At 40.1% G+C, this 12,210-nt stretch overlaps 1 non-coding gene across 1 annotated transcript; it reads left to right on the top strand.

Annotated features, from left to right (window-relative positions):
* Window positions 1-1,408: 1,408 nt before the first annotated feature.
* LOC119470083 lies at window positions 1,409-1,515 on the top strand. The gene has a single exon (XR_005198958.1). It is a non-coding gene; the product is annotated as a U6 spliceosomal RNA (small nuclear RNA).
* The last annotated feature ends 10,695 nt before the right edge of the window (window positions 1,516-12,210 follow it).

Below are 12,210 nucleotides of genomic sequence, written 5' to 3'. Positions count from 1 at the left end.
GAAGCGGAAGCCCCGCCCCTCAGGAGCGTCGCCCGCCGCAGGGCGGAGCTGGGAAAAGAGGGCGGGGAAGTGCGGCTGCAGTCCCGGGTTCGGTCCCTGGTGGTCGCTGGCTGGTCGGCTGGGACCAGACTGTCGTGGCCCCCCGCACCCCTGTTGCGGCTTTAAGTCTGTGGCCCGAGGACTCTCTGTATATTCCCGTGGGGTTGGACCTAGGTTGTCCTGGGAGAAACAGCAGATGGATGAGGAGCATTTCCGAGACAGGTCTCAGGCCCAGGGCAGCGTTTTCTGTTGTAGAACTGCGACTGTTGTTTTGGGCTCCAGTCTAGCGGTTGGTTGCTTGTGTTCACTCCGGTTAACCATTAGTACTCGAGAAGGTGGCACAGAACGCATCTATCCCCTTAGAGGATAAGAAATTAAACTAAACCGGGACATATATTAATATATATATATATTAAACGTATGTATATTTTAATATATATATATATAATATATATTTTTACATTTTTTATTTTTGTTTTTTGAGATGGAGTCTCGCTCTGTCACCCAGGCTAGAGTGCAGTTGCTCCATCTCGGCTCACTGCCAACCTCTGCCTCTTGGGTTCAAATTATTCTCCTGTCTGTCTCAGCCTTCCAAGTGGCTAAGATTACAGGTGTGTGCCACCACACCTGGATAATTTTTGTATTTTTAGTAGAGACGGGGTTTCACCATGTTGGTCAGGCTGGTCTCGAACTCCTGACCTCGTGATCCACTGACCTGGGCCTCCGAAAGTGCTGGAATTAGAGGCGTGAGCCACTGCACCTGGCCAGGAAAGTATATTGAAATGTAAGTAGTGAGGTGCTATATATAATTCAGAGGAAGGCGCAATTATGCATGGACTAGAGTACTAACAAAAGGCTCCAAAGCCTGGCATATGCTCAGGGCCTTTCCATAACAGAAAATGAAAAGGCACCTAAATATTTGAGGAAAGGCACAGTTCGGCTGGAGTAGAAAGCTTGTGTCTGCCACAGTGGAAAGTAAGTTTTCATAAATGCAGACTAGCTCCAGGGTGAGGACAGAATCCAGCTTTTAAATCAATATAATCTCTCTTCTTTTGCATTTGAAAATCTCTGCAGTCATATGTCCGTATTATCCCCAGCACCATACAAAGGACATAGAAGGGCCAAATACTGTGGGAATGTTTATTGATGATATTAATGATGATGCTTCCTCTTCACCCTCTGTGGGTTCACTGAAAATCACTGACAGGAGGCAGTTAATAGGAGAAATGGCATAGACATTGATTTGATCATCGTTTTATGTGACACAGGAGCCTTCAGAATGAAGACCCAAAGATAACAAGGGAAAATGTGGATTTTTATGCTTAGATTCAACAAAGCGTGGACAGCCAGATAGAAAAATGATTGGACAGTGCTCGCTTCGGCAGCACATATACTAAAATTGGAACGATACAGAGAAGATTAGCATGGCCCCTGCACAAGGATGATATGCAAATTCGTGAAGCATTCCATATTTTAAAAAAAAAAGAAAAATGATTGGACAAAAAGGGTACACTCTAATGCGAATACGCAGGAAACCCAGCAAGGCACCTGTCTAGATTATTCTGGGGCCTCTGCACAGCATTCCTTCCTCTGGGTATGAGGACATTTTAATGTTTAAACAAGCATTCCAAGTTGGGGTGACGGACGCAAGAGAAACAAGAACAAAGAAATGTGGCTTGGAATTAGTGAAATATGATTATTGGAGACATGGACTTTGTTTTGAATACCACTGTTTATCTAACACCGGGCACAGTATCACCGTAAAGATATAAAATGATATGACACATGAAACAGCAAAATAAGCCAGAATAAGAAAAACTCAGGAATGAAGTAACAGAATTTGGGAAAGTGTTAGAAATAAAAGAAAAACTTATTTCAGTAAAGTGGACTGAAATACAAGGAATAAAAGAATGAGAAAATAAAATAGTGTCTGAAGAGAACTACAATTTGAAAATAATTTTTTTTTATCAAAAAGAAATTTAAACATAGAAATAACTTCAGATAAATGGTAAATATTGAAAATAGGCAAAGAAGATCCAACATATAGGAGTCCTTGATAAAGAAAACTGAAGAAAGGTAACAGAACTAATTATAACACATTATAATTCAAAAAAAATTTTCTGAAATATATGTATCTCCCAACATTACACACACACACAAACACATGCAGAGTCATGAATCACTTAACAACAGGTATGTGTTCTGAGAAATGCATCATTAGGCCACTTTGTCCTTATGGGAACACTTGCGTGTACTGACATACACCTATATGGTACAGCCTACTATACACCTAGGCTATATGGTGTAGCCTATTGCTCCCAGACTACAAACCTGTACAGCATATTAATGTACTGACTACTGCAGACAATTATAACACAATGGTATCTGTACATATAAATATATCGAAACATAGAAAATACAGTATGAAGGATTAAAAATAATACACCTTTCTAGGGCACTTACCATAAATGGAGCTTGCAGGACAGGAAGTTGCTATGGGTGAGTCATTGAGTGGGTGGTGAATGAATGTGAAGGCCTAGGACATCACTGCACACTACTGGAGATTTGATAAAAAACTGTACACTAGCCCACATAGCCAAGTCAATTCTAAGCAAAAAGAACAAAGCTGGAGGGATCACACTACCTGACTTCAAACTATACTACAAGGCTACAGTAATCAAAACAGCATGGTACTGGTACCAAAACAGAGATATAGACCAATGGAACAGAACAGAGGCCTCAGAGGCAACACCACACATCTACAACCATCTGATCTTTGACAAACCTGACAAAAACAAGCAATGGGGAAAGAATTCCCTGTTTAATAAATGGTGTTGGGAAAACTGGCTAGCCATGTGCAGAAAGCAGAAACTAGAACCCTTCCTGACATCTTACACTAAAATTAACTCCAGATGGATTAAAGACTTAAACATAAGACCTAACACCATAAAAACCTAGAAGAAAATGTAGGCAAAACCATTCAGGACACAGGCATAGGCAAGGACTTCATGACTAAAACACCAAAAGCATTGGCAACAAAGACAAAATAGACAAATGGGACCTAATCAAACTCCACAGCTTCTGCACAGCAAAAGAAACAGTCGTTAGAGTGAATCGGCAACCAGTAGAATGGGAAAAAAATTTTTGCAATCTACCCATCTGACAAAGGGCTAATATCCAGAATCTGCAAAGAAGTAAAACAGATTTACAAGAAAAAAAGAAGCCCATTCAAAAGTAGTCAAAGGATATGAACAGACACTTTACAAAAGAAGACATATATGAGGCCAACAAACATCTGAAAAAATGCTCATCATCACTGGTCATTAGAGAAATGCAAATCAAAACTACGTTGAGATACCATCTCACACCAGTTAGAATGGCAATCATTAAAAAATCTGGAGACACCAGATGCTGGAGAGGATGTGGAGAAATAGGAACACTCTTACACTGTTGGTGGGAGTGTAAATTAGTTCAATCATTGTAGAAGACAGTGTGGCGATTTCTCAAGGACCTAGAAATAGAAATTCCATTTGACCCAGCAATCCCATTACTGGGTATATATCCAAAGGATTACAAATCGTTCTATTATAAGGACACATGCACACGAATGTTCACTGCGACACTGTTTACGATAGTAAAGACTTGGAACCAACCCAAATGCCCATCTATGATAGACTGGACAGGGAAAATGTGGCACATATACACCATGGAATACTATGCAGCCATAAAAAACGATGAGTTTCTGTCCTTTGTAGGGACATGGATGAACCTGGAAACCATCATTCTCAGCAAACTGACACAAGAACAGAAAATCAAACACAGCATGTTCTCACTCATAGGTAGGTGTTGAACAATGAGAACACATGGACACAGGGAGGGGAGCATTACACACTGGGGTCTGTGGGGGGATATAGGGGAGGGACAGCGGTGGGTGGAGAGTTGGGGAGGGATAACATGGGGAGAAATGCCAGATGGGGAGGAAGGCAGCGAACCACACTGCCATGTATGTACCTATGCAACAATCTTACATGTTCTTCACATGTACCACAAAACCTAAAATGCAATAAAAATAACAAATAAAACTGTACACTTAGGCTACACTAAATTTATTCTTTTAAATTTTCTTTCAGGCCGGGCTCGATGGCTCACACCTGTAATCCCAGCACTTTGGGAGGCCGAGGTGGGTAGATCACGAGGTCAGGATATTGAGACCATCCTGGCTTACATGGTGAAACCCTGTCTCTACTAAAAATACAAAAAATTAGCCAGGCGTGGTGGCACATGTCTGTAATCCCAGCTACTTGGGAGGCTGAGCAGGAAGACTGCTTGAACCTGGGATACCCAGGTTGCAGTGAGCCGATATCGTGCCACTGCACTCCAGCCTGGGGGACAGAGCAAGTCTTCATCTCAGGGGAAAAAAATTTTTTTTCTTTCTTCCATAATAAATTACCTTTAGCTTATTGAAACTTTTTTACTTTATAAATTTTATTATTCTTTTAGATGAAGTCTCCCTCTGTCACCCAGGCTGGAGTACAGTGGCACAATCTCGGCTCACTGCAACCTCCGCCTCCTGGGTTAAAGCTATTCTCCTGCTTCAGCCTCCTGAGTAGCTGGTATTACAGGCGAGTGCCCCCACACTTGGCTAATTTTTGTATTTTTAGTAGAGATGGGGTTTCACCATGTTGGCCAGGCTGGTCTTGTGCGCCTGACTTCGTGATCTGTCCGCCTCAGCTTACCAGAGTTCTGGGATTACAGGGGTGAGCCACCCAGTTTTTGATTTTTTAAAAACTGTTGACTCTTTTGTAATAACACGTGGCTTAAAACACAAACACACTGAACAACTGTACAAAAAATTTTCTTTATATTCTTATTCTATAAGCTTTTTATTTGAAAAACATTTTAAATAAATATTGTTTTTTACTTTTTAAGTTTTTGTTAAAAATGAAGACACAAAGATAGACATTAGCCTAAGATAGCACAGGGTCAGGATCATCAAAATATCACCAGGTGAATGCGCCACTGCACTCCAGTCTGGGTGACAGAGCAAGGTCCTGTCTCAAAGTAAAATGAAATAAAGATGTTATTAGGCAATAGGAATTTTTCATATCTGTTACAATCTTGTGGGATAACAGTTGTATATGACATTAATTGCTGACCAAAATGTCCTGTGCAGCATGTGACTATATATATATGCATATAGTCGTGTGTGTTTGTGTGTGTGTGTGTGTGTGTGTGTGTGTATTCTTAGGTGCACAGTATGAAATGCCAAGTTCCACTAAAAGAAACAAGGGATTCTAGGTCTAGAGCATGTATGGAATGAGCATGAAATATCTTACCATACTAGAGAGCAGAGAAACTATTAAAGACTTCTAGAGTCATGTCCAACGGACCCAGCCAACTGGAAGAGGCTCCTAATGGCCATGGATGGGACAATTTGAGTTTCAATAAAGGTAATAATTAGAATGGACTGAAACCCATCATATATGTTTAAATACTTAAATTCATAATAATGTGTAGTTTTATCAAAGGTATTAAACCTGAGTGTGCTCAAACTTTTTATTTTTTTATTATTATTATTTTTTGAGATGGCATCCCACTCTGTAGCCCAGGCTGGAGTGCAGTGGCACAATCTCGGCTCCCTGCAACCTTCCTCTCCTGGGTTTAAGCAGTTCTCTTGCCTCAGCCTCCCGAGTGGCTGAGATTACAGGCGACCACCACAACGCCCAGCTAATTTTTTTGTATTTTTAGTAGAGGTGCGGTATCTCCATGTTGGCCAGACTGATCTCGAACTCCTGACCTCAGGTGATCCACCCACCTCACCCTCCCAAAGTGCTGGGATTACAGGTGTGAGCCACCTCGCCTGGCCAAGCTTCTTGATCCAACTGCCAATTTACAGAAATAGAGGACAAAGGATCATATTGAAATACACCATGAGTGTGCAATCTGCAAAATCCAGCCCATGGGGAACCCTGCAAAGTAAACAACTGGGTTACTCAAATATATGCCTTGTAAGTAGGGGGGAAGAAATAGAACCTATTGCTTAAAGGAGGCATAAAACACATCAAATTAATGAGAAAGTCTGTAATGTCTAGGGATGTACTTAAATGCAAAAAAAGGGGTCATTTAAAAAGTCAGGGCAGTGATGAGGGTAAAAGGAGTTTGTGATTGGGATGGAACACATGGACAGGCTGCTGGTGTGGCATACAAAGTTCTATTTCTTGATTTAGGAAATGATTACGAGGATGCTCACCTTATAATAAACCATTAAGATGTTGAAGAAACTGACAGAAACAGAGCGTTTTCTACTCATATACCCTCACTCTAAACTCTGAAAGATATGTATACTTCATAAGAAGGAAATGGAACTCAGAAGCATGAAGTGAAATGCAAAAATAAGTGACTTTATGAAAATTAGACCCTGCAAGACTAATTCCCGAGTTAAATGAGTTTGAGAAAAATAGTCTATAAAAGCATGATGAATTGACCCCCGGTACTTGTCTCCCTTCCGAAACACTTACTGAAATAAAACAAAGAAAGTAAGTTACAAACCTACAAGGCAGATGTATTTTTGCAAGATAGGAAGTCCTTGAGTGAAGGAGGAGAGGTTCAGAACGTGGAGGTATATGGTACTTTGGAGAGTGGAAGTAAAGCACTGTGCTTAAAGGAAGCAAATTAAGTGAAAGTTTGTATGCTGAACACCCCAGCCCTGCTCTTGGAATAACTCCTAAGCAGATATTGAAGTATTCTTTCAAGAGACTCAGTGGTCCCAGGGAATGCCTTCTATATATGGTGCTATTTGGAGGTCCAGAAATAAATGGTTTGTTTTGCCAGTTTATCACTCTACCCTGGAACCTACCAGCAACCAGCAGATAAAAAATAACTCCTTAGAGGCAAGAAAATAAGTCTTAACAACAAAAATAAAATCTATAAATTATGATATGTTTGAATTTTGGAGAATAATATTGATGAACATTTGACAAATTTTTTAAAATAGTTGGATAGATATGCAGAGAACCAAGTATTTTTAAAAAAGAAAGACAATCACAAACACCAGGAAAAGTTAAAAAAACAAAACTAAACTAAAAACCCCAAAACAACAACCCACGTAAGGAAAGAAAACAACTATAAATTCATTGGCTCATCATTGAATAATATTTACAGTCGTAAAAACAGCAATACTATATTTTAACCAAAATTGTGATGCATTTAGTTACAAAGGATGGGAAATACAGGAAGTGGGGTAAGGTGTAAGTTGGCTGAAAGCTGATCTCTTATGAAGTCAGCAGATGATTACATCGGAAACTGATTTTTAACAACTGAAGTAAACACCTTGTTTAGAAATATGGAAACAAGTAAAGCAAATATCAAATTAAACAACTCAAATAATTGAAAGTACTCACGATCAGCTTTGTGGAGCTTAAATGAAGCCTTCTTCAACACACTTATACTTGTAAATGTCCTGATTGTGTAAAAAGCAAAAATAACTTACAAACCTACACAAGAAAATAAACTGCCTAACAATGAGCTTGCTTCTAGGGAGCAGACAGGGGCTGGGAGTGGGGAAAAGCTGGGATAGGAGCAACAGTTTTTAAAAAATCAAACGGCAATTTTGATATTGCCATCAAAATTGCTGTTTGACTTTTCAAAAACTATTGCTCTGATTTTTTAAAAAAATGTAAGGCTTGTATCATGTATGGCTGAATAGAGAGGGTTCAAATAAAGTCATCAGGATCTGGTTTCTGCTTTAGCAATGCAAGCTCTCCTGTTAGGATGAAAAGATGGCTTTAGGCTTTGCATTCTTTCCATATTTTTAGTCTTGAGAAGGAATAAACTATCTTATGGGTGAAAAGTTGTGGGCTACTAAATGAAGTCCAAGGACTTCCATTAAGGGACAGGAAAGGCAAGGGAAGAACACTTAACAGAACCAAATAGGAATAGAAGAGAAAAAAGAAAAGAAAAGAAAGAAGAAAGAAAGAAAAGAAAGAGAAAGAAAGAAAAGAAAAGGAAAGAAGGAAGGAAAGAAAGAGGGAAGAAGGGAAGGGGAAGGAAGGAAGGAGGGAGGGAGGGAGAAGGGAAGAGAGAAAGAAAAAGGGAAAGAAATAAGAGAAAAGAGAAGGAAGGAAAGGAGAAAGAAAAAGAAAAAGAAAGAAGAAAGAAAAAGAAAGAAAGAAAGAAAGAAAGAAAGAAAGAAAGAAAGAAAGAAAGAAAAGAAAGAAAGCCAGCCTCTAAAATATAGCAGAAAAGTCAAGCAAAATGGAGATGGAAAAAAGACCACAGAATTGAAGAAGATCTTGCTGACTTGGGGAGAGCAGGTCTATGAAGTGGTGGAAGCCAAATTGATCTATTGCAGTGATTTTCAAACTACATGTGGAAACTTTTTAGAAGTGCAGATTCTTGAGTCTTACACCTGACCTTCTGAATCAGAAACTTGGGAGCTGGGGCCCACTACTCTGTGTTTTAACAAGACGTCCATTTGATTCTAAGTTGGAGAGCCGCTGATCTAGGCCAGTGGGGTTTCTTTGTTGGCAGTGTAAATTGGTAGAATCTCCATGTAAAGCAATTAAAAAATATCAGTCATAATTAGAAATGTGGACCAGGTATGATGGCTCATACCTTTAATCCTAGCACTTTGGGAAGCTGAGGCAGGAGGATTACTTGAGTCCAAGAATTCAAGACCAGCCTGGGCAACATAATGAAACCCTGTCTCTATAAAAATTAGCCAAGCACGGTGATGGATGCCTGTAATCCCAGCTACTCTAGAGGCTAAGGTGGGAGGACCTCTTGAACCTGAGATGCTGAGGCTGCAGTGAGCTGTGACCACACCATTACACTCCAGCAGGGGCAACAGAATGAGACCCCATTTAAAAAAAAAGTGTATATACCCTCAGACACAGCATTTTCAGTCGTAGGAATGTACCCTACAATTATTTGCATGTAAGCAAAATTAATTTTGTTTGAGGTTGCAGCATTATTTGATTGTAAATTTAATATAACTAGCAGACTGGTAAAACCTGCAGTGGCACATCTGTACCATAGACTGCTACGTACCACCCACAATCCCACCGGTCTGCCTGCCTCCTGTCTTCTTCAGTCTTGACCTACTCCAGTTCATCTCCTGCATGTTATAGAGAGGTCCTCTACATCCAGATAATCAGTTAAGCGATCTTTCCTGAGTCCTGCAAATCCTTGGCTTCTCCAGGTGGTTGATACTGGAAAAGACAACTCTCTTCCAAGCAGATCAGGTTTTTGTGCAGAAGCATGCATTCAGAAGCCTCAGTAACACAGCTACATTAGAAAGCTTCTGTAATTGTTATTCAATGTTTGGGATTTCAGATCCAAACTAGAACATTTTACTGCAAACACATTGAGTACTTTTAGCTAATATAGGGGGCAAAATTGCAGAAAGTTGGCTTGGTCTTTATTGAATCCTTACTTGCTCTGGCCGCTGAGGCTTGAGAGCAGAGTCAGAGGGGGACAAGGACCATTTGGGTGTGTAGTTGAACAGCTTTTGTTTTTTACTGCCCAGGATTCTCTCCTCTTTCCGGGAACAGCATCTTGCTTATGCTTAGGAAAACTGCCCCTCCCTCACTCTTTTGATTCTTGCACAGATGAGGCTGTCAAACCCGATTCCACCTGCCTGATCCGCCTCCTCAGATATGGGCCAATCAGATTTTTGTCTCCATAGACTCTATGTCTTGAGTAATGAATGACTGCAGGTGGTTGGAGATCCATCAGTCTAAAAAGACTGCCCGTAAGTTCTTACTCTATCTTTAGACTATCCCTGGTTCCTGATCATTTCAAGGCCCATTTTTTTTTTTTACCTTTCCCTTTGATTATGTGAGTGAGCCAATATCTTATGGTATTTTTTTCCTTGTTATCCAGAGTCAGATTCTTTGGATTGTAACCAAAGAATTGTAACAGGATCATACTCACAAGAAGTTGTACCAGTTGAACCACATGAAATAGACTTATGTCTTGCTATTTAGAATCTCTTTGGAGAAGAATGCCACCCCCCATTATTAATCTATGTGGCTCAGATGAGATTGACTCTACCCCTATTTTCCTGGAAGCAGGCACATGAGAGAATTGCACCTCCCTAGCCACAGGTTCAGGGATAAGAATATGATGTGAATTAGCTAAATAGTCATGGCTTACTGCAGCTTTGACGTCCGCAGGCTCTGGGGATCCTCTCACCTCAGCCTCTCGAGTAACTGGGATTACAGTTACCTGCCAGGCTAATTTTCTTGTTTTTTTTTTTTTTTTTTTTTTTTTTTTTTTTTTTTTTTTTTTTTTTTTTTTTTGTAGAGACAGAGTTTCTGCATGTTGGCCAGTTTGATCTCAAACTCCTGGGCCCAAGCGATCCACCCACCTCAGCCTCCCAACGTGCTGAGATTACAGGCATGAGCCGCTGCACCCAACTTCAATACATTTCTCTTAAATTAGCAAGTGCTTGTTTATAATCCTTCTAACTAGAGAACCTGGATTCAGCCATTAGGAAATCATGGCACTGCCTGAGAAGTTTCGTAGGGCGAGAGGTGCAAGGCTGAGCGAGGGGGGAATGGAGGTGAGAAAGTAGAGCTAATGATTGCATTCTAATCTTTAAGGAGTTTGTTTTGGAAGAGAAGCTGTTAAAGATGTAGCTAATTATTTTCAACCACACTCGAATCCGTGGTTTGATAGAGTAACTAAAAAGATAGTTCCTGAAACTTGGGCATCCACAAATCTGTTGTTTTACAATGAATTTCTCTAATTTTTAGTGAGATAAACTTACTTTTAGTTTATCGACATATTTCAACTATTCTTACTAGTCATATATAGCAAACCTATTTCCAAATGCAAAGTGTTTTCATCAGTATAAGGTTCGTCTGATTTAATACATTGACAGGAAGCAAGTTGTAAAAACTAAAGCCACTACCGAAGGCTTCTTTTGTAAATAAGATGTCCAAGCACCAAATTAATGATTACATTGAAAAATAATTTGATTTTGGTACTAACTTTTGGAAATACACATAAAATAGTCTTTCCCTTCTCTACCCTAACGTGGATTGAATTGCTATACTGTGTAATGATTTTCTGCCCCCTAGTGGTTGCTAAAAAGCATTAAGAGATTCGCCACCTCGAAAATATTTTCTATTGTGATAAGAAAATATTTTCTTTATAACACATTTTTTAATTTTAAGAATTCGAAGTGACTTAGAAATGTGTCATCATTCACAAGAGGCCCATGTGACTCTTAAAAATAGGCCGATCTCATAAAACAACTGCGAACCTCATTATATAGCGTGGACAGGCAGGATTTTAGACAACCAGTAGGTGGAGGAATTTCCAAAGCTAAGAACCGCACACGCTTCAAATGCGACTTCAGAGCCTGAGGACCTTAAAGTAATCGGCTCAGCCTTCTCCGCTTTATGCTAACAGAAGACTGTGGAAGAGCTCCGAGATACAGGTACATGCTCATACAAATACATTGCCCATGACATTCTAGCAAAAGGAAAGACTATTTTAGGTTAGGATTGGATTCTACTTGTGAAATATGAGATTGGAGCAAAGAGAAAGCAATATTTTGGTTATGAAGAGCATGAGATTAAAAAACTGAAAATAAGTCGAGTGTGTGAAGAAAATGACTATGACATAGAGAAGGAAGGAAGCCAAAAGAGAGCGTTGTGGGGAGATGCTAGAAAGCATGACATCATGCAGAAAGGTCAGGGAGGGAGGCTGAGTTTAGCTTCGCTCCGGTCAGCCATAGGAGGCTGTTATGAGAGACAAATGCAAATATTTGTAAAATATAAAGTGTTGGTACAAACGAATACGAAAAACATTGACTTGCTTCTGCTGCTCTTTTTTTTTTCAGTCCGGGAAACAATAAATCGAGAGGGGCAGCCACAGACACTCCTGAGCACACAAGTTTAGCCCTTCTGTGCCTGACGCAAATTCTTCCCTTAGAATTTGACCCTTGCCTGTGTCACCCACCACTCATCCCAGACCTCCTCCTGACTTCCCTCCAAGCTGGAGCCCACCAGCCTGATCGCTGCTCTTCCCCTCTCCGTTATGATTTACTGTATTACATCATCGTACCGTTGTCATAGAGACCCAGTGCTTGACCAGTCTGAAGTCATACACATGCAGGACATTAACCGAAACCTCAGCTAAACCTCATCCAATTCCCACTCA

The sequence above is a fragment of the Cebus imitator genome, unplaced genomic scaffold, assembly GCF_001604975.1.
Source record: "Cebus imitator isolate Cc_AM_T3 unplaced genomic scaffold, Cebus_imitator-1.0 Scaffold21, whole genome shotgun sequence".
Classification (NCBI taxonomy): Eukaryota; Metazoa; Chordata; class Mammalia; order Primates; family Cebidae; genus Cebus; species Cebus imitator.
The sequence above is the reverse complement of the archived record's forward strand: the minus strand, read 5'-3'. Positions and strand labels throughout refer to the sequence as shown.